General features: G+C 38.1%; 1 non-coding gene across 1 annotated transcript; it reads left to right on the forward strand.

Moving 5' to 3' along the window:
• Nucleotides 1-20,230: 20,230 nt before the first annotated feature.
• LOC116915123 lies at nucleotides 20,231-20,362 on the forward strand. Its single transcript, XR_004389804.1, has one exon. It is a non-coding gene; the product is annotated as a small nucleolar RNA SNORA17 (small nucleolar RNA).
• The last annotated feature ends 225 nt before the right edge of the window (nucleotides 20,363-20,587 follow it).

The following is a 20,587-nucleotide window of genomic DNA, read 5'->3' on the forward strand; positions in this document are numbered from 1 at the left end:
TCTCCAAAACTTGCTCTTTTGCTTCCTATATATCAAATAAATAAAGATTGAAGCTCTTCCAAAGCTTACCATTGGCATTATCTTCTCTGCACCTCTTACCATCAACATTATGCCAGGGGATGTCCCATTCAGGCTAGGTATACTTACACCAACAGGCGGTATTGACACATTTACTGTGTGAAAAAGGAACTCCAGTCTTACATCTTGGGATCCATGCTAGTGTTCTTTGTGTAAAAAGAAACTAAAAAGATGTACATTATACATTTACTAGCAAGTGAAAGCCTTTTACAATGCATTACCAGTTAGAAGCACCAGGTAAAACACATCAACTAAGTAATTATTCCATGAATAAAAGATGATGGCCCAGCTTCGCAGTCAGCATGCTAATGGATTTTTAAACCGACAGATAAAATTGCATATACTTATCATATACAATAGGATGTGTTAAAATATATATACAGTGTGAATTATAGCTATTATTCTATTGAGTGCCAGACGCCTCTAGCTTAAGTAATTCATACAGAAGCATTTTGTTGCCAGTGAAGTTGTGAACTTTAATATTACTAAAGCTATTGTTTCTTTTTAGATTTCTCAAAGGTGAGAACATTTAATTCGGCAGAAATCTATATTTCACTACATAAAGGCTTCATTTAGCGATATGAATTCTTTTAGGATTTCACTGTCTTTCCTGTAATCTTAATGTGAGCAATGGAGCCAGGATCAAGAGCAATGATTCTCAACAGCGGGCACCTTTGTCCTCAGGGACCTTCTGGGACTATCTGCATTTTGGTCACTACACCTGGTGGGAAGGCGCTTGTGGCATCTAAAGGGCAGAGACTGAAGTGTTACTAAATGTCCTAAAGAGCACAAGGGAGACCCCACAGCAAAGAGTTAACCAACCCGAACGCCAACAGTGCTAAGACCAAAATGTATGGGGTTTAGGGTGTCCACACGTGTGTGTAGACATGTGTACATATGCATGTACTGGCCTGACGTCAACTGGCATCTTTCTCAGTCTCCCTCCACTTTATTTCAGTTTTGAGATGATAAATGCAGAATTTCTCCCTTCCCTTTCTTCCCTCAGAGCCCTCCCATGCATTCCTCCAAACTCTCCTTCAAATTCATCACCTTTTTTCTTTTCAGCAAGACAGGGTCTTTCAATGAACAAATTTGGCTAGACTAGCTGCCACCAAGCCTCAAGGACCTCTGCTTTTCCAGTGTGGGGATTACAGGCGTACCATACCACACTGTGACTGGCTTTCATATGTAGATGCTAGAACTCAGGTCCTCATGCTTCTGCTGAAAGGCTTGACTGAACCAACGTGCTAGCCCAAGCATTGCTTATTTTGTATTTGCTTTGTGGTATTTTAGCCTCAATACTAAAGGAAAGAAGTGCCTCCTTTGGCTTCGACTAAAAATTATCTTTTCATAAACGAAGGCAAAAACTGATTTACGAAGCAGTGGGAGAAAGTGTCACCTGAAGTATTTGCAAGAAACACTTCATTGTGGATAAGACAAACCATGCCATGAACTAATGTGGAACAGAAGTCACAGTGAAGCTTGCATTGTTTTTGTTGTTGTTGCTGTTGTTTGTTTGTTTGTTTTGTTTTGTTTTTATGCTGACTATATATTCATTGTAAAGTAGTATTTGTTACCATGGTGGAAAGTACATCCCATATTTTGAAGTTCCACACTTTCTCAGGGCTGGGTATGTTTTGAAGAAACAGTATTTTTATTCCTGTTTGAATCCTTTAAATGCACCCCATCCAAATGGTCTGTACGAGAACCAGCTGCACTATAATTCTTGCCATGTTTACAGCCTTTTCATCTCTACTTGTACCTTTCATTCAGTGCTAAGAGCTCTTAGTGTGACTCTTGGCTTTCAGTGTGTTTGAAGTACACACGAGCAGAAGAAGCACCTGCCGCATGCTCTCTGATGAAATGACAACTCACAGAGAACTCACCATTATTCACCGTCCTAACAGTTATTCATGGCGGTTTTCAACAAAAGGAGTTATGTGTTGTTCTCCCAATAGGAAGAGAGATTTCTCCTGAGAGCTGCACAAAAAAAGGATAAATGGAGTCATTTGTTTCCATTATGTGTGTCATTGATGGTGAATTTCCTCAATGTTTTATCTGTAAGACTTTCAAGAGGGAAAGAAAAAGAGACACAATCAAAAATTCATATTGTGAGATTCAGCATATATAATTCAGCATTTATAATTAAAGACAGTATAAGTTAAGAAAACGTCCTGTGATATTGGAAAAACATTGTGCTTTGCTTATATATTAGTAATTGTTTGACATAATAAAAAAGTAAATGAGTTCTTGTATTTTTAATCAAACAAAATAATAAAGTAAATAGCAATAAAAGTAATAATGGTTAAATAATAATCAGGCAACAAAACAGATTCCTATATATTGTATTTATATATTTATGTAAATATGTGAAATAATAATAATCAAGGAAAAAGAGGGAGTGGTAGGACACCAGAATGGCTGAAGGGGGAACTGATGTAAGTAAATTTTAATTGAAACAAATGATTATATTTAAAAATAGTATGCATTTCCCTCAGGTTCTGCACATACTCTTTTGTAATATTTATATTTATTATTTTTAGGGTATGTGTGTGTGTGTGTGTGTGTGTGTGTGTGTGTGTGTATGCGTGCACATGTGTGTATGTTCCCATATAGGCCAGAAGAGGGCATCAGAGTCCCCTAGAGCTGTAGTTTCAGGCAGTGAACCACTGATTGTAGAGGATGAGAAGAGAACCACAGCCCTCTGCAACAATAGTGCTCAAGCTTGATTACTGAGTCATCTCCCCAGCCTTCTTGCCTGTGTTCTTCTTTCTTGCTGACTGGGTATGATGGTTTAAGTTTACTCATATAGATGCATGGTATGAAGGTGATAGAAGTAAGGAAGCAATATTCGCCAAATATAACAAAAAGCCAAACAACTAGATATAGAGGATAAACAGCTAATTGAGATATTTAAACAATTTCTCCTCAGATTGCAGATTTGATTAAAGCCTGCATTTTAATAACAACTTAATAGCAAGTGGACTACCTTAGCAGACCAGCACCTGAGCTTGGACACACAAAGTTTAATGGTGGATCTTAGTACCCGGATATTCTCATTGGCATATGATCCTGTTATAATGGCTCAAAATACTAAAAGAATATTAGACTTGGAATTCCTCGTGAATATTCTCCCTGGGGTCCTATTTTATTTTGGCTTTCAGTGGTCACACAAACTAGCTTGGACTCTTACTTATCCTGAAAATGTACTGTTGTTTTTAAGGCAATAGACAAGTTAATCCACTGGATAAATTACCTCGATGATCGCAAATAATTTTTCATTTCCAGTGTATTTTCATATAAAAAAATTAACATATATTTATTAACTGTCATAGGTATCAGATATTTAAAAAAAAGAATATATAGATTATCTTCCTTGCTCTTCTGTTAATAAAAAATCAGAATATTTTTTAAATATTTTAAGGTGAGGTATTTGATTTCAAAATTCAAGTAAATGTACCATAAGGAAGAATAATAATAATATTAATGATTAATATAATTAATTAATAATAATTAATAATTGATGCCAATGACTGATGATGAGTTAATCATCAGTTACATTCCTGTTGTTATCACCATGGGGAAGATTCTAAAAATCTTATCAAGAATAGTCATTACTCTCATTTTTAGAGTAAACCTCAAGTCATATGTTGAACAGAACAACTAGGAAATGGAGGTACATAACTACTGTCTCGTCTGAAACTTGGGACTTATTTTAATGATTAAATAGCTCCAAATAAAAGAATATCTTTCAAGGGATAAAGGGAGACAAACAGAAACTGGTTCCCCCACACCTATCTTGATATTTGAAAAAGTCTGAACAATCTCTCAGGTATATATATATATATATATATATATATATATATATATATATATATATATATATATATATATATATTATATGTGTATGTATAAATACATATATGTGTGTGTGCGTATGCATATATGCTTGTAGCATTATAATCTATAACCTTCAATCTATAATTATCATGTGTAAGGTTATCTAGGGAAAGGCCTTTTGTTATGCAGCTATTGCCTTATAACTTTTGCAATTATTCACGAACTAGTCTTTCTCCTATTAACTTCTAAGCTGTTGATTCTTGCTAGCATTAGATATCTTTCTAGATTTATCCCAAGGTTTGATGCTAACTGAATCAATAGATGTCTGTCCTTCCCAGGCTAGACTAGAAATAGATACTATATCCTTCACCTTCCCAAGAGTCTGCAGTCTTCTAGTGGCATTGTGAGACACTTGCTTACCACTCTACTTCTAAATCCTGGATTTATAGGAAGGCCATTCCACTCTTCATTTTCCACTGAAGATTATTTCTCATAGTCCAGACTTATATATGAATCTACATCTATTTCCATAGTGAGAATGATAGCAGTTTCCACATTACAAGTACATTTCCATGAAGTGGCAGAGAAATAGGAAAGAGTTGGGATAGAAAGAAGCCTGCATCAATAGTCCAGTACCAGGTAATAATAAATGATATCAGATTGTTCGTAGTCAGCCTAGATGGAGAAGCAAAAGTTTGAGAGAGAAATCTGCAAGTCTGATTTAATCTGTCTCCTTTTGTCATATTATACCTCAATGGATATTATAATTATAGCACCGTGAGGAATATGAGTCAACCGTCAGACTAAACTTATGTTGGGAGTGACATTTGCTGCTCTTTCAGACTCAGTAGCAAAGGAAAAGGCAGGAAAGATAGACTTTGTGTGTTCATGACCCGCACCAGGGACTCTCATTCTTTTCCTCAACCACATTATTTATTTCCACTATCATTAATCATGAAGCTGGGTTTTGGGTCCTGAGAGTGTTCCTTGCTTCTCACAGAATAGACACAGTGGAGAAGCCGAGAGCTTGCCAACATCTGTCCTGAGTTCCAGAGTAATAAAATATGGTTGAATTTCTAAGTCATTCTTTTTAACTTTATATTTTGATATCATCTTGAATAACTTGGATAGATGCCATATTTCCATTTTTCTGTAATAAATAGAAAGCTGAATAAGTCCTATTCATTATCATAAAATAAGGTTGCCATTAGCCTGACTCTACTATGTGATTAATCACCACCCTAAGGAACTGCTCGAGATAAATTGTTATAAATTTCTGCTGTGCCTGGTGATGCATGCCTATAATTCCTGCACTCGAGACAGAAGGATTACTGAATGTTCAAGGTCAGCTGCTCTAAGTGAGTTCCATATTGGCAAGGGCTACATGGACAGATCTGTATCGAAAAGGTCAGTGGTGACTGTAGAGATGACTCAGTGGTTCTGGTGCTTACTCCACAACTGTGAAAATAAGCGTTGTGATCTCTAGAACCCACAAAAAAGATGGTTGGGCACCATGGCTTGCCTGTGGTTCCAGCACTCTGCAAAACAGAGACAGGGTTGGCAAAATAAGGTGGCCAGCCAGAATGGCTGCATCTGTGAACACTGGGCTCAATTGAAAGCCCTGCCTCAGTGAGTAAAATGAAAGTGACAGAGGAAGACACTAGTCATCAATCTCAGGCTTCCACATGCATCCACATGCACATACACAAATGTGAATACATACATCCTCATCATGCACAAACACACATAGAAGAAACTTTTAAACGAGGACATAAGCAATTATACAACTCAAGTTACTACTTTTACTAATAAACCTCTAACATTTTGCTGTCTTAACAGTGACATGACAGCATTTTGCTGTTCAGTTATTCTGGATTTCATTCTTGACTTTACTAATAGTTTTAATAATAAATAAATAAGTAAAAACAGTGCCCTGAGCAGACCTTGGAGGCTTGTCCCACACCACCCAGAGGAAGGTGACTCCCAGGTGCTCTAAAGTGCCTGGGATCACAGGTGAGGAGGCCACAACTGCCCCAACACCGAAGTAACAAATCCAGGCGCACAGGAACCCCTGCCTGGCCAGTGGCAGTAGTTCCTTCCATTTTGAAGATGGAACCTGAGCAGACTCGGGGCAATGGCTGTGTGCCCATGCCTAAAGGGAGTCTGACTCCCTGGTGCTTTGAAATGTCCAGTATCACAGGATAACAGGATCACAGAGGAAGCTCGACTTTCAGGAGATTGGATACAATCAGGACGACTGGAGCTCTGACACACTCAAGAACACAATTGAGACTATAACATCTTTCCCAACACCCTGGGTAGCTGGGACCCCCCCACAGAAACCAGGGAAACACAGTCTCATGCCCATCCAAAGGAAAGGGATCCTTCCAGCTTGTAGCTGTGCCCAGAGCAAACCCAGGGCTCTGTCTCCCCACGCATTCCTGCAATACCCTGAGACAGTTTGACTTCCAGGAGCTCTGACACACCCAGGATCTCAGAACCACAGGATCCCAGAATCACAGGATCACAGAAATAGCTGAACTCTAAAGCATTCTGTCACAAGCAGGATCACAGGAGGGACAGTCTCCAGTGAAAGACAGCAAGGGCAGGTAGCACTAGAGATAACCAGATGGCTAGAGGCAAGCACAAGAACATAAGCAACAGATACCAAGGCTACTTGGCATTATCAGAACCCAATTCTCTCAGTACAGCAAGTCCTGGACACCCCATCGCACCAGAAAAGGAAGATTTTGATTGAAAATCACATCTCATGATGATGATAGAGGACTTTAAGAAGGACATAAATAACTCCCTTAAAGAAGCACAGGACAACACAGGTAAACAGGTAGAAGCCCTTAAAGAGGAAACACAAAAATCCCTTAAACAATTACAGGAAAACACAATCAAACTGGTGAAGGAATTGAACAAAACCATCCAGGATCTAAAAATGGAAATGTAAACAATAAAAAAAAGTCACAAAGGGAAACAACCCTGGAGACAGAAAACCTAGGAAAGAGATCAGGAGTCATAGATGCAAGCATCACCAACAGAATACAAGAGCTAGAAGAGAGAATCTCAGGTGAAGATTACACCATAGAAAACATTGACATAAGAATTTAAAAATGCAAAATGCAAAAAGATGGTAACTGAAAACATACAGGAAATCCAGGACACAATGTAAAGACCAAACCTAAGGATAATGGGTATGGAAGAGACCAAAGATGCCCAACTTAAAGGTTCAGTAAATATCTTCAACAAAATTATAGAAGAAAACTTCTCCAAACTAAAGAAAGAGATGCCCATGAACATACAAGCCTACAGAGCTCCAAATAGACTGGACCAGAAAAGAAACTCCTTCTGACACATAATAATCAAAGCACTAAATGCACAAAACAAAGAAAGAATATTAAAAGCAGTAAGAGAAAGGGAGCAAGTAACATATAAAGGCAGATGGATTATAATTATACCAGAATTCTAACCAGAGACTATAAAAACCAGAAGATCCTGGCAGATGTCACCAGAGAAGACAAATGCCACCCCATGTTACTATACCCAGCAAAATTTCAATTAACATACATGGAGAAACCAAGATAGCCCATGACAAAACCAAATTTACACAGTATCTTCACATAAATCCAGCCGTACAAAAGATAATGGAAAACTTCAACACGAGGAGGGAAACTACACTCTAAAAAAAAAAAAAAAAAAAAAAAAAAAAAAGCAAGAAAGTAATCTTTTTTCAACAAGCCCAAAAGAAGAGAATCACACAAACATAATAACATAACTCCACCTCTAACAACAAAAAAATAACAAGAAACAACAAGCACTATTCCTTAATATCTCTTAACACCAATAGACTCAATTCTCCAATAAAAAGATGTAGACTAACTGTCTGGATACATAAACAAGACCCAACGTTTTACTTCATACAGGAAATGCACCTCAGTGATAAAGACAGACACAACCTCAGAGTAAAAGACTGGAACACAATTTTTGAAGCAAATGGTACCAAGACCAAGCTGGAATAGCCATTCTAATATCGAATAAGATTGACTTTCAACCAAAAGTTATCAAAAGAGACAATGCAGGATACTTGTCAAAGGAAAAATTGACCAAGATGAACTTTTATATCTGAATATATGCTCTAAATGCAAGGGTACCTACATTCATAAAAAATAAAAAAAAACTTTACTAAAGCTCAAAGCAAATATTGCTCCTCATACAATAATAGTGGAAGACTTCAGCACCCCACTATTGGACACCCACCCCATCAATGGACAGATCATGGAAACAGAAACTAAACAGAGACACATTGGAAGTAACAGAAGTCATGGGTTTAATAGATACCTATAGAACATTTCATCTTTAAAAAAAAAGAATATACCTTCTTCTCAATACTTCATGGTACCATCTTTAAAATTGACCATATAATTGGTCACAAAACAGGCCTCAACAGATATAAGAAGATTGAAATAGTCCCTTGCATCCTATCAGATCACCACACACTAAGGTTGCCTTCAATTACAAAAAACAATAACAACAAAAACAGAAAGCCCACATGCACAAGGCAGCTGTTCTCTACTGAATGATATCTTGATCAAGGAAGAACTAAAGAAATTACAGACTTTTTAGAATTTAATGAAAATTAAAGCAAAACATACCCAAAATTATGAGACACAATGAAAGCAGTGCTAAAGAGCTTTCTCATAGCTCTGAGTGCCTCCAAAAAGAAAGTAGAGAGAGCATACAGTAACAGGTTGACAGCACACCTGAAAGCTCTCGAACAAAAAGAAGCAAACACTCCCAAGAGGAGTGTACAGCAGGAAATAATCAAACCCATGGCTGAAATCAACCAAGTAGAAACAAAAAGAGCTACACAAAGAATCAACAAAACCAGGAGCTGGTACTTTGAGAAAATCAACAAGATAGATAAACTCTTAGCCAGATTAACCAAAGGGAACAGAGAGCGTATCCAAACTAACAAAATCAGAAGGGAAAGAGGAGACATAACAACAGAAGCTGAGGAAATTCAAAAAGTGTTCAGATCCTGCTTCAAAAGCCTATATTCAACAAAACTAGAAAATCTGGAGGAAATGGACAATTTTCTAGACAGATACCAGGTGCCAAAGTTAAATCCGGATCAGATAAACCATCTAAACAGCCCTGTGAACCCTAAAGAAATAGAAGCAGTCATTAAAAGTCTCCCAACTGAAAAAAGCCCAGGACCTGATAGGTTTAGTGCAGAATTCTATTTGAGCTTCAAAGAAGATCTAATATCAAAACTCTTCAAATTATTCCACAACATAGAAACAGAAGGAACACTAACCAATTCATTCTATCCACAGTTACATTTATATTTAAACCACACAAAGACCCAACAAAGAAAGAGAACTTCAGACCAATTTCCCTTATGAATAGTGATGTAAAGAAAACTTAATAAAATTCTCTAAAACTGAATCCAAGAACACATCAAAATGATCATCCATCATGATCAAGTAGGCTTTGTCCCCGGGATGAAGGGAGGGTTCAATATATGGAAATCCATCACATAAAATGAATTCACCATATAAATAAATTCAATGAATAAAACCACACAATCATCTCTTTAGATGCTTAGAAAGCATTTGACAATGTTCAACACCCCTTCAATAAAAATCTTGCAAAGATCAGAAATTCAAGGACCACACCTAAACATAGTAAAAGCAACATAGAGCAAACCAGTAGCCAACATCAAACTAAATGGAGAGAAACGTGAAGCAATCCTACTAAAATCAGGAACTAGACAAGGTTGCCCACTCTCACCCTACCTACTGAATATAGTACTTGAAGTCCTAGCCAGAGCAATTAGACAATAGAAGGAGATCAAAGGGATACAAACTGGAAAGGAAGAAGTCAAAATATCTCTATTTACAGAGGATATGATAGTATACTTAAGTGACCTCAAAAGTTCCACCAGAGAACTACTAAACCTGATAAACAACTTCAGCAAAGTGACTGGATATAAAATTAACTCAAATAAATCAGTAGTCTTCCTCTCCTCAAAGGATAAACAGACTAAAAAAGAAATTAGGGAAACAACATACTTCACAATAATCACAAATAATATAAAATACCTTGGTGTGACTCTAACCAATCAAGTGAAAGATCTGTACAAGAATCTTAAGTCTCAAAAGAAACGGCCATTCAGAGCCTGTCCCACATGTGGCCCATATATATACAGCCACCAAAACTAGATAAGATTGATGAAGCTAAAAAATGCGTGCTGAAAAAAACCTGATATAGATCTCTCCTGAGAGACACATCCAGAGCATGTCCAATACAGAGGTCAATGCTAGCAGCAAACCACTGAACTGAGAACAGACCCCCCTTGGGGGGAATTAGAGGAAGTATTGAAAGAGTTGAAGGAGCTTGCAACCCCATAAGAACAACAATGCCAACCAACCAGAGCTTCCAGGGACTAAACTGCTACCAAAAGTCTATACATGGACTGACCCAGGGCCCCAACTGCATATGTAGCAGAAAATAGCCTTGTTGGGGCACCAATGGAAGGTGAAGCCCTTGGTCCTGCCAAGGTTGAACCCCCAGTGCAAAGGAATGTGAGGGGGACAGTAAAGGGGATGTATGGAGGGGGAACACCCATATTGGGGAGGGAGAGGAGAGGAGATAGGGGCTTATGGACAGGAAACTGTGAAAGGGAATAACATTTGAAATGTAAGTAAAGAAATATTTCTAATAAAAATTAAAGAAAAAAGAATCTCAAGTCTCTGAAGAAATAAATCAAAGATTTCAGATGACAGAAAGACCTCCCATGCTCATGACTTGGCAGGATTAATATTGTAAAAGTGGCCATCTTGCTGAAAGGAATCTACAAATTCAATGCAAACTCTACCAAAATTACAACTCAATTCTTCACAGAGTTAGAAAGAGCAATTTGCAAATTTATTTGGAATAACAAAACTATATTGAAAACTATTCACGACAATAAAAGAACTTCTGGGGGAATCACCATCCCTACCTCAGACTGTATTATAGAGCAATTGTGATAAAACTGCATAGTATTGGTACAGATAGGCAGATAGATCAATGAAATAGAATTAAAGACCCAGAGATGAACCTACATACTTATGGTCACTTGATCTTTGACAAAGGAGCTGAAACCATCCAGTGGAAAAAAGACAGCATTTTTAACAAATTCACTGGTTCAACTGGCAGTGAGCATGTAGAAGAATGGAAATCTATCCATTCTTATAGCCATGTACAAAGCTCAAGTCCAAGCAGATCAAGGACCACCACATAAAATCAGATACACTGAATCTAATAGAAGAGAAAGTGGGGAAGAACTTTGAACACATGGGCACAGGGGAAATTTTCCTGAACAGAACACCAATCAATGGCCTATACTCTAAGATCAAGATTCGACAAATGGGACCTCATGAAATTGCAAAGCTTCTGTAAAGGACACTAGCAATAGAACAAAACAGCAACCAACAGAGTGGAAGATCTTTACCAATCCTACATCTGATAGAGGGCTAATATCTAATATATACAAAGAACTCAAGAAGTTAGACTCCAGAGTCAAATAACCCTATTTTTAAAAATGGTATACAGAGCTAAACAAATAATTCTCAGATGAGGAATATAGAATGGCTGAGAAGCACCTAAAAAATATTCAACCTTCTTAGTCATCAGGGAAATGCAAATCAAAACAACCCTGAGATTCCACCTCACACCAGTCAGAATGACTAAGATCAAAAACTCGGGTGACAGCAGATGCAAGCTAGGATATGCAGAAAAAGGAACACTCCTCCATTGTTGGTAACCACTCTGGAAATAAGTCTGGCAGTTTTTCAGAAAATTGGACATAGTACTACCTGAGAACCCAGCTATACCACTCCTGGGTATATATACCCAAAAGATGCTGCAACATATAACAAGGAAATATGCTCAACTATGCCCATAGCAGCCTTATTTATAATAGCCAAAAGCTAGAAAAAAACCCAACTGTCCCTCAACAGAGGAATGGATACAGAAAATGTGGTATGTCTACACAACAGAGTACTACTCAGCTATTAAAAACAATGACTTCATGAAATCCTTAGGCAAATGGATGAAACTAGAAAATATCATCCTGAGTGAGGTAACCCAAACACAAAAGAACACACATGGTATGCACTCACTGATAAGTGCATATTAGCCCAAAAGCTCAAATTACTCAAGATGCAATCCACAGACCACATGAAGCTCAAGAAGAAGGAAGACCAAAGTATGGATGCTTCAGTCCTTCTTGGAAGAGTGAACAAAAATACTCATAGGAGGAAATATGGAGAAAAGGTGTGGAGCAGAGACTGAAGGAAAGGCCATTCAGAGATTGCCCCACCTGGGGATCCATCTTATATAGTCACCAAACCCAGATACCTTTGTGGATGGAAAGAATTGCATGCTGATAGGAACCTGATATAGCTGTCTCCTGAGAGTCTCTGCCAGAGTCTGACAAATACACAAGTGGATGCTCGCAAACAACCATTGGATTGAGTATAGGATCCCCAATGGAGGAGTTACAGAAAGGACTGAAGAAGCTGTAGAGGTTTGTATCCCCATAGGAAGAATAACAATATCAAACAACCAGACACCCCAGGGTTCCCAGGGACTAAACCACCAAACCAAAGAGTACACTTGGAGCGACCCATGGCTCCTGCTACATATGTAGGAGAGGATGGCCTTGTTGGACTTCAATGGGAGGAGAGGTCCTTGGTCTTGTGAAGGCTCCATGCCCCAGTGTAGGGAATTTCCAGGGTTGGGAAGAGGGAGGGAGTTGGTGGGTTGCTGAGGGAGCACACCCATAGAAGCAGGAGGAGGGGAATGGGATAGGGGTTTTTCTAGAGGGAAAACGGGGAAAGGGGATAACATTTGAAATGTAAATAAAGCATCCAATAAAAGAAAAAAATAAAACATAATTATGTAGCTAATAGATCATCCACAGATTGATAAATGATAGATATCTAGATTGATAGATGGTAGATAGACAGGTAAATATATGATAAATATATTGATAGATAGATGATAGGGATGGATAAATAGGTGACAGATGGGTAGATAGATAGATGGATAGATACATGGAGACATAGAGAATAAAGAATAAGATAGGTGATGGTATAGATGGATGATTAATAGAAAATATGTAAATAAATTGGTGTATGTGCAAATAGATAATAAATAGAAAATAGATGATATATAGATAGATATAGATAACAGTTCACATGCAGAAGGATGATAGATAATAGATGCCACATAATCAATAAAAACAGATGACAGGTGATATATAGATTCTTGAAAGAAGATTATTGACAGATTGATTTATTGATATATGTATAATTGATATACAACTGATAGATAGGTAGTACACAGACAGATTAATAGTAAATGGACAGTCAGGAAATGAACTAGGAAATAGGAAGTGAGAAAATACAGTTTTCATCATTTGGTAATTTTATTAATATACACATAAAATTCCAAGAATCTGCCACTACATTATAAAAGTTACTAACATAACATTTCAAAATGTAAAATCTATGTATCAAATCTTCTCTATACAGCCCATGAAAGATTATAACAAATCTTAAAATGTGAGATCATTTTGAAGAAAATTATATTTTTTGAAGTATTGAGTGATATAAAACCAAATTACAGCTGGAAATTGTATTGGATCCAAAGCTACAAAAGACAGTATCATATTATTCTCTCAGGTTACTAAAGAAAATTGATGTAGCTGTAAAAAAAAATCTGGAACCTGATGAGCTATCATGAAGTGTGCTTGGCCAGCTTAGCTAACGCACTCCAGATACGTATAAACTGGAATGATGGGATAGATTCTCTTCCTCAGCATCAACATTTCCTCAATGTTCGTAACACCAGCTCAGAAAAGGTTGCACTTTTATATGGATGCAGATAAGCACCATGTCCTGCACACAGACATGTTTGAAGATGGAGCCAAGAATCTAGACACAAGCAGAAAGCTGCTTTTAGGACCTGAGGGTAGTCCTCAGCCCAGAACTGGCAAGAGAAGAGGAATTCAGTCCCTTATCAACCCTTCAGCAGTATGCCTCAGATGAACGGAGATTGTTTCTGAGAACACACAGACAAGACCTGACATCTTCTGCTTGACGTCAGCTTGGTGAGATGGTTTTCCCTAGGGAACTATAAACAAGTGGACTTGTCTGGAGCTTTCAAGCTACCGTGTTTATAGGTATTTGGTACACATTAATACAAAATTATATATTCAAATAATGGCTTCTAAAAGGTAATGTGTACAACTGTGTGGTCAGAGTCTAGTCAGGTGATTCCTGGTCCCTGGAATCCTGTTTGAAGGGTTAATAAAGCACACACAGACTTGTAAAAGTAGCACAAATACTTGTCCAAAGCAATGTGATAGGACAGGTCAGATGCATGGTGATGATTGACAGCAATCTACACTAATAAGAATACTCAAAGGCTTCAATTACTGTTTGGAGGTTCATTTTATGGTGATCAAAAGGAAGAGTTTAGTTGCTAAGTGGTATAGTGTAAAGGGTTCTTTATCCTGACTCATAGATTAAGTTATTTAACTAGGATTATTTACTTTACATGCCCCTTCCCATACTGTATCTGGTTTTAATCATATGCACTTCTAATTATGCACAATCATAACCTAATAGAGGGTTTCTTTAAAACTTCACTTTGAGGATGGTTTGTCTTACTGAGCATGCACCAAAACCTAGCTTTGCCTGAGTTAGTCTCCCTACTGTCATATTCTGCATAACTAGGGTTTGACTGAACTCTTTCTCAGTTTGATGGTTGTTTGAATGAGGAGAAACCGTGTCCATTGTTTAGAGAGGGGTGTTCATGCAGCTCAGTGCAGACGGTAGTCTTGGTTGCTAACAAGTTTCTCAGAGACATGTTCATATGGGGGGGTGTGTATGTTCAGTACATTCAGGTGAAGAAGGTCTCAGGCTTTGAAGTGCACAGCCCAAACCAAGTTCAATCCCGAGTCACTGAGTAAGTCCTTATGCTTGCCTGCAATGAAATGTATAATGTATATCACGGTGCTTGAGGCTGTACTTTCATCTGGAGTCTTTCTATTCCTTTTATTCTTGACACATTTCATTAATAGGTATGGCGATGTAAATGAAGTGACATTTGAAAAGCTAAAATATTTACAAATAACTGGCTTAAGCAGAAACAAATGTTTTGTGGTAACTAATGAAAATATCCTTTCCCTCATAAAAGACAGCAAACTACTTCTTTATATAATTGGATAGAATCAAATCACCCTCCAGTGCTCATCTGAAAAGCTCCTCCTGCTCATACAAATCCTTAAGAAGTGAGACTCTACCGTCCAATGAGAAGGGCAAGATAGGACTTTTGATGATGACACAGAGGTAGGTTCGTACCCCACCCTGAGATAGGCAGAATTTTCACAAGTGATTGGAAGTGTCTTCTGGTAGAAATATGATCAAATATCATATTTTTTCTAATAGAGCATTCTAGACACTGGTGGATTATCATAGTTGACTACTGAGAGAAAACTTAAGGTCTCTCTAATGCAGTGGTTCTCAACCTTCCTAATGCTGCAACCCTTTAATACAGTTCTTCATTTTGTAGGGACCCCCAACCATAAGATTATTCCGTTGCTACTTCACAGCTGAAATTTTCCTACAGTAATGAATTATATGATATTCACAATATTTGATATCGAACATCAAGGGGAGTAGCAACCTACAGGTTGAGAGGCACTGCTCTAAAAGGGAGTTTAAAATGAGAGCTGTGGGAGAACTGGAGGAGGAGTAATGTTCCCAATAGTCTAGTTCCCAGGGAGAGATGGTATTAACAAAACTGTGCATGACTGAATGCACCTCGGGATTCAAATGTGGCCTGAAAACAATCTTCTCTGTTAGATATGAGCCAAGCCAAACTAACTGGGAGCTCTTGGTGATGATTTGGATGAGTAGAATTATGACAGCCACCATAAAGAAAACTCCATGGAACCACGTGGTCTCATTTCTCACAAGAGACAGATGGTACAATGGGAGCAGAAACAAAGGTATCCTAAAAACAGATCCCTAAAACTACACCTAGCACTCACCCATTCAAGACAGCTGGGTGGATTGTCTACACAGACCTGGAGGACACTGCACAATCAGGAAACTGAAAAAAGGAAGTATACAGTGTGGTGGGTTGGTCTGATGCTGCTCATATTCTAATGCTAAATACTGGCTCTCAAGATGGTTGTGCCCAACTAGCAGATCCTCATGTACATCAAGTGATGGGAAGCAAACCTTGCTCCCCAATGTAATGAACCAATAAAAGGCTAGAGCATGTGATTGGGCAGTGAAGGGGGAAAGATGGGGCTTAAGGATTGAGTGAGTGGGTTGCAGGTAGAGGGAGAAGAAGAAGGACATGGAAAATGGAGGAGGCTGCTGTGACAGGAGATGGACCATGGGCACATGACCAGAAAAACCAGCAAGTAACAAGGCAATTTATGGCTGGGAAATAAGTTAGAATAGTTCCAATTCTCCAAATCTAGGCTTAAGGCTTTTAAATAAAATACCTAGATCATGTGGTTTTTATATGGGCTAGATGGAATTATAAATTTGTTTTACAATAAAAAGCAAGACCATTGTACTATTCCCAAATCGTTATTCCGTTTCCATCAGTCACATGATAAAGCATTCAGACTTGAAAAATATTCCATGAAAAGCATTCAGGAAAAGCTATCAATAGCTTCTAATAGGAATCCATTCAATTGAGTCTAATCTTTTACATAGATTAGATTAGTGTTGATTAAAGAGCTGATAAATTGCAACTCGGGGTCAAAAACCTGTGTGCATACGTCTCTGTGTGGTCTCTGTGTGTGTTTGTGTGTGTGTGTGTTTATATGTATTTGTGTGTGTGTGTGTGTGCATTTTTTCAGAGTTTCAAAAAAGCTGACATTAAAATCTTTTTTTGCCTTTGTTCATTATTTCAAAGCTCTATCAGAAAGAGTGCTGTAGAACCTGTCCTCAAAAATAATCACAGAACACTTTGTCACATAAGTAAGTGAATGAGCAGACGAATGCATTGGCTCTGTGAGGAGAGTCCGAATAACAAGGTATGCATACATATAAACAAGAACATATTAGGTTTGTATTAAATTCTTTTGCATTATCTAGGGTGCTATGCATACAAACTTAAAGTCACATCACTCCAGCTTCACAGATTTTGCTGTGACCCCTTTCATACGTCACACTGAACCAAGTTGAAGCTTCTACAGTCGAATCATAGCCTTCATCATAAAGCAACTGCCTGACCCAAGGTTACACTGTTTTCTCTCAACCCATGGCAGGTAGGTAAAGAAGGAGAAATAGAAAGATCCAACCCACCACCTCAAGTTCCGAGTGACTGAAAAGTTATCATAAACCTAGACCCTCTACCCAATCCAGTTATTATTACTCTAGATATATTTTGATCCCAGGAACACTCCCTATAGGCCTCTACGCATGTCAATCATTCATTTAGCACTCTAGTGAATTGGCCTGTGACTAACTATAACAGTTCCAAAACCTAGCTATCTACGGGAGTCTGATGGGATGAAAAAACGTAGTGTCTCTCTAAAGGGAGCTCATGAGAGCCATAGGAGAACTGGCCTCCAGTCTTCTGTAGTTCCCTTGAGAATTCTACCAATAATGTCAATTCAACAGTAAGTGCTAAGAAAATTAGCAAGTTCATTAAGGCAAAATAGCCCAAGCATATTATGTAGAAATGCATTTTTATCATAATAAAAAAATCTATTCTCCTTTTTTCCTATAAAAGATAGCATATGGGTAATTGTTACACTCCCTTCCATGTAATGTGGGATTGCAAAAGAAGAGAGAAGCTCCATGTAGTTAGCGTCCCAGAGAGGACAACAGAAGTCTCTTAATAGAATTCCTTCCTGAGATCTTTTCTAATGTGCATTGCCTTCTGCAAAAAAACAATACATTTCTATTCTTGCTTTTTTACAATCCTGTACGCCAGAAGGAAAGCACTGCCCATGGGAAAGAGAGATAACAGCTCCGGCTGCAATGCTGTTTTGATATTTCAAGCACAATTCGGGCATCTTGCCTTTCCTGGCTCCTACAAATTAGAAGGCACAAAATAGACTGGCACTTTGAATTTTGCAAAGCAGATAAGCTACAAAAAGAGCCTTCCCTAGTCCTCATTACTGCAAACCCTCAAGGCAATTTTAAGCATAAAAATAAGTGCTTAATTATAATTAATAACCAAAGGGCTTGTGTGTGAGTATATTCTTCAAACCCATATGACATAACTCCTCTGATCCCCACTTGCTGTATACCTTCTTCATTTGTGAATTTAAACCACCCCCCCTCTTTATTTTTCTCTCACTTTCTACAAGGATTAACAACAGGTAAAGTGGCAACCTGCAGAGTTGAGAGTTGTGAGCTCTGCCTTGCTTGTTAGAAGCAGAAAAGAGTTCAGAAATTAACTCAGAACAAGGGACTGTGACTGTCACTCTAAAGGTGAAACTTAACTTGGACTTTGAGATGATTATCTTTGCACTAATTTTTATCACAATTCATATCCCTTTATCCTTTTATTACCTTAAAAGAAACAAAGTTACGCATATGGAGAAACTGAAGTGATGCTAACTTTATTTCTCTGTGCTTAAAACGAAAAGGACTTACTAGACTTCTGTGAAGTACAGTGCAGATCCAAAATTCAGTCTGCCAAGGAAATATGTAAGTCATGTATATTAATAATGGTGCCACCTTAGAGCACCATAGCTCTAGCTGTGTTGGGAAACCTGTTATCCAAAGCAGAGCAATAATACTAAATGGCTATATCCATAACCCAGAGATCAAATCAATATGGAGGAAAAAGAAGAAGACAAAGTGTTAGGCAGGTAGGGAATGGAGGCGATCTGTAACTGGAGGAGGGGTGAATATTATTAGAAATCAGGTGCTCCATGAGCCTGCCCTCAGGAGCATAGGGTCAGAAGCCACATCCTCAGTCACCACTGTTGCAATGTTATGTGTTTTTCCCTATGCAACACACGTACCCTTTAAAAGGCCCCCCTGACATCACAGTCCTTTGTCTCATTCTCTCTGTTTCTTATCTCTGTGTCTGTCTCTGTCTCTAATGTTCTTTCATGACCCCACTCCAAGACATCTTTTTGTGCCCCCCCCAATAAATCTCTTGCATGAGATTTTTTGCATGGTATGATCTTACCTTGGCCCAGATCCAGCAAAGGCGTCCTTCGTCTACTGAATCTTAACATGGGTTCTGACACTAAATCCTAACAAGTATGATCAAAATATGTTGCATAGAACTCTAAAAATATTAAAAAGATTGTTCACATAGAAAAAACACTAGTAAAGATTTTAAAGTAAATATGACAGACACTTCAAATAATGGTGTTGGTAATTTTGTTTATTAAATCTCCCAGACTCCAGCCAGGGAAGCAAGTAGGCTAACTGCCAATTTTTGCCTCCCCCTCAACTCCTCCAAAACCCTTTCTCCTAGTCTTATTTCTAGCTCCGTAGCACACCACCTCCTGAAAAAATCCTTTCTAAGAACCACAGATATACATAAACCAATGAACAAAACATCCAGCAAAGATATGACCAGCTACCAGCACCTGTAATTACAATTTTCCTAACCCCAGATGCCTCGGTGTTAGCATAAAAACACAATGGATAACAGCTAGAAAAATGTGTCTCCACTAGAGCCTAATCATCTTACAAAAGCAGGCCCTGAAAATCCCAACATAGCTGAAGCATATGCACAAAAAATTTAGACTTTTAAAAATATAATAGAGATCCTAAAAGAGGAACTGAATAAATCTCTTGAAGAAACCAATGATAACACAATGAGGGGAAATGAATAAAACAATTCAAGACCTGAAAGTGGAAACAGAATCAATAAAGAAAACCTAAACTGAAGGACATCTAGAAATGCTCACTAACAAAATACAAGAGATAGAAAATAGAACCGGAGGCATTAATACCTTGGTCAAAGAAAACGTGAAATCTAAAAGAATTCCCCCGCCCATTTTTTTCAGGAAATCTGAAACACTATGGGAAGACCAAATCTAAGAGGAAAAAGGAGAAGAAACCCAGGTAAAAAGCACAGAAAACATTTTCAATAAAATTATGAAAAAAATTATTAACCAAAAGAAAGGTACAAGGTACACAAAGCATACAGAACACTAAATAGATTGGACCAGAAATAAAACTTCCCTCACCCCATAATAATCAAAAGACTAAAATTACACAACGAAGAATGCTAAAACTGCAAGAGACCTGCCCCTAGAGGCACTGCAGGTGTGGCTGCTGTGTCACACATGTGTCAGTAGGTGGCAGAAAGAAGAGAGACTATGTCCACGATCAGTGTTCTGACCTGTGAACACTTGAATAAATAGTAGCTGAACATTCCCTGAAAAAAGCAAGCCTGAGATAACCACCAGTTCAGGGCAGTGCAGGCCTGGAGTGGGCAGACCACACCTAGGTGACCCCGTACCTGGTGCCATAATACACAAGCAGGATGCAGCACCCTGAGAGGATCCCAGACACTCAGAGACCTCAGGTACCACTAAGGGGAACAAGTAATTAGAGAAATGGAGAGGAAGAGAAACAGAAGGATCTGGGTACAATGAAGA

Source organism: Rattus rattus, chromosome 13, assembly GCF_011064425.1.
Source record: "Rattus rattus isolate New Zealand chromosome 13, Rrattus_CSIRO_v1, whole genome shotgun sequence".
NCBI classification, from domain to species: domain Eukaryota; kingdom Metazoa; phylum Chordata; class Mammalia; order Rodentia; family Muridae; genus Rattus; species Rattus rattus.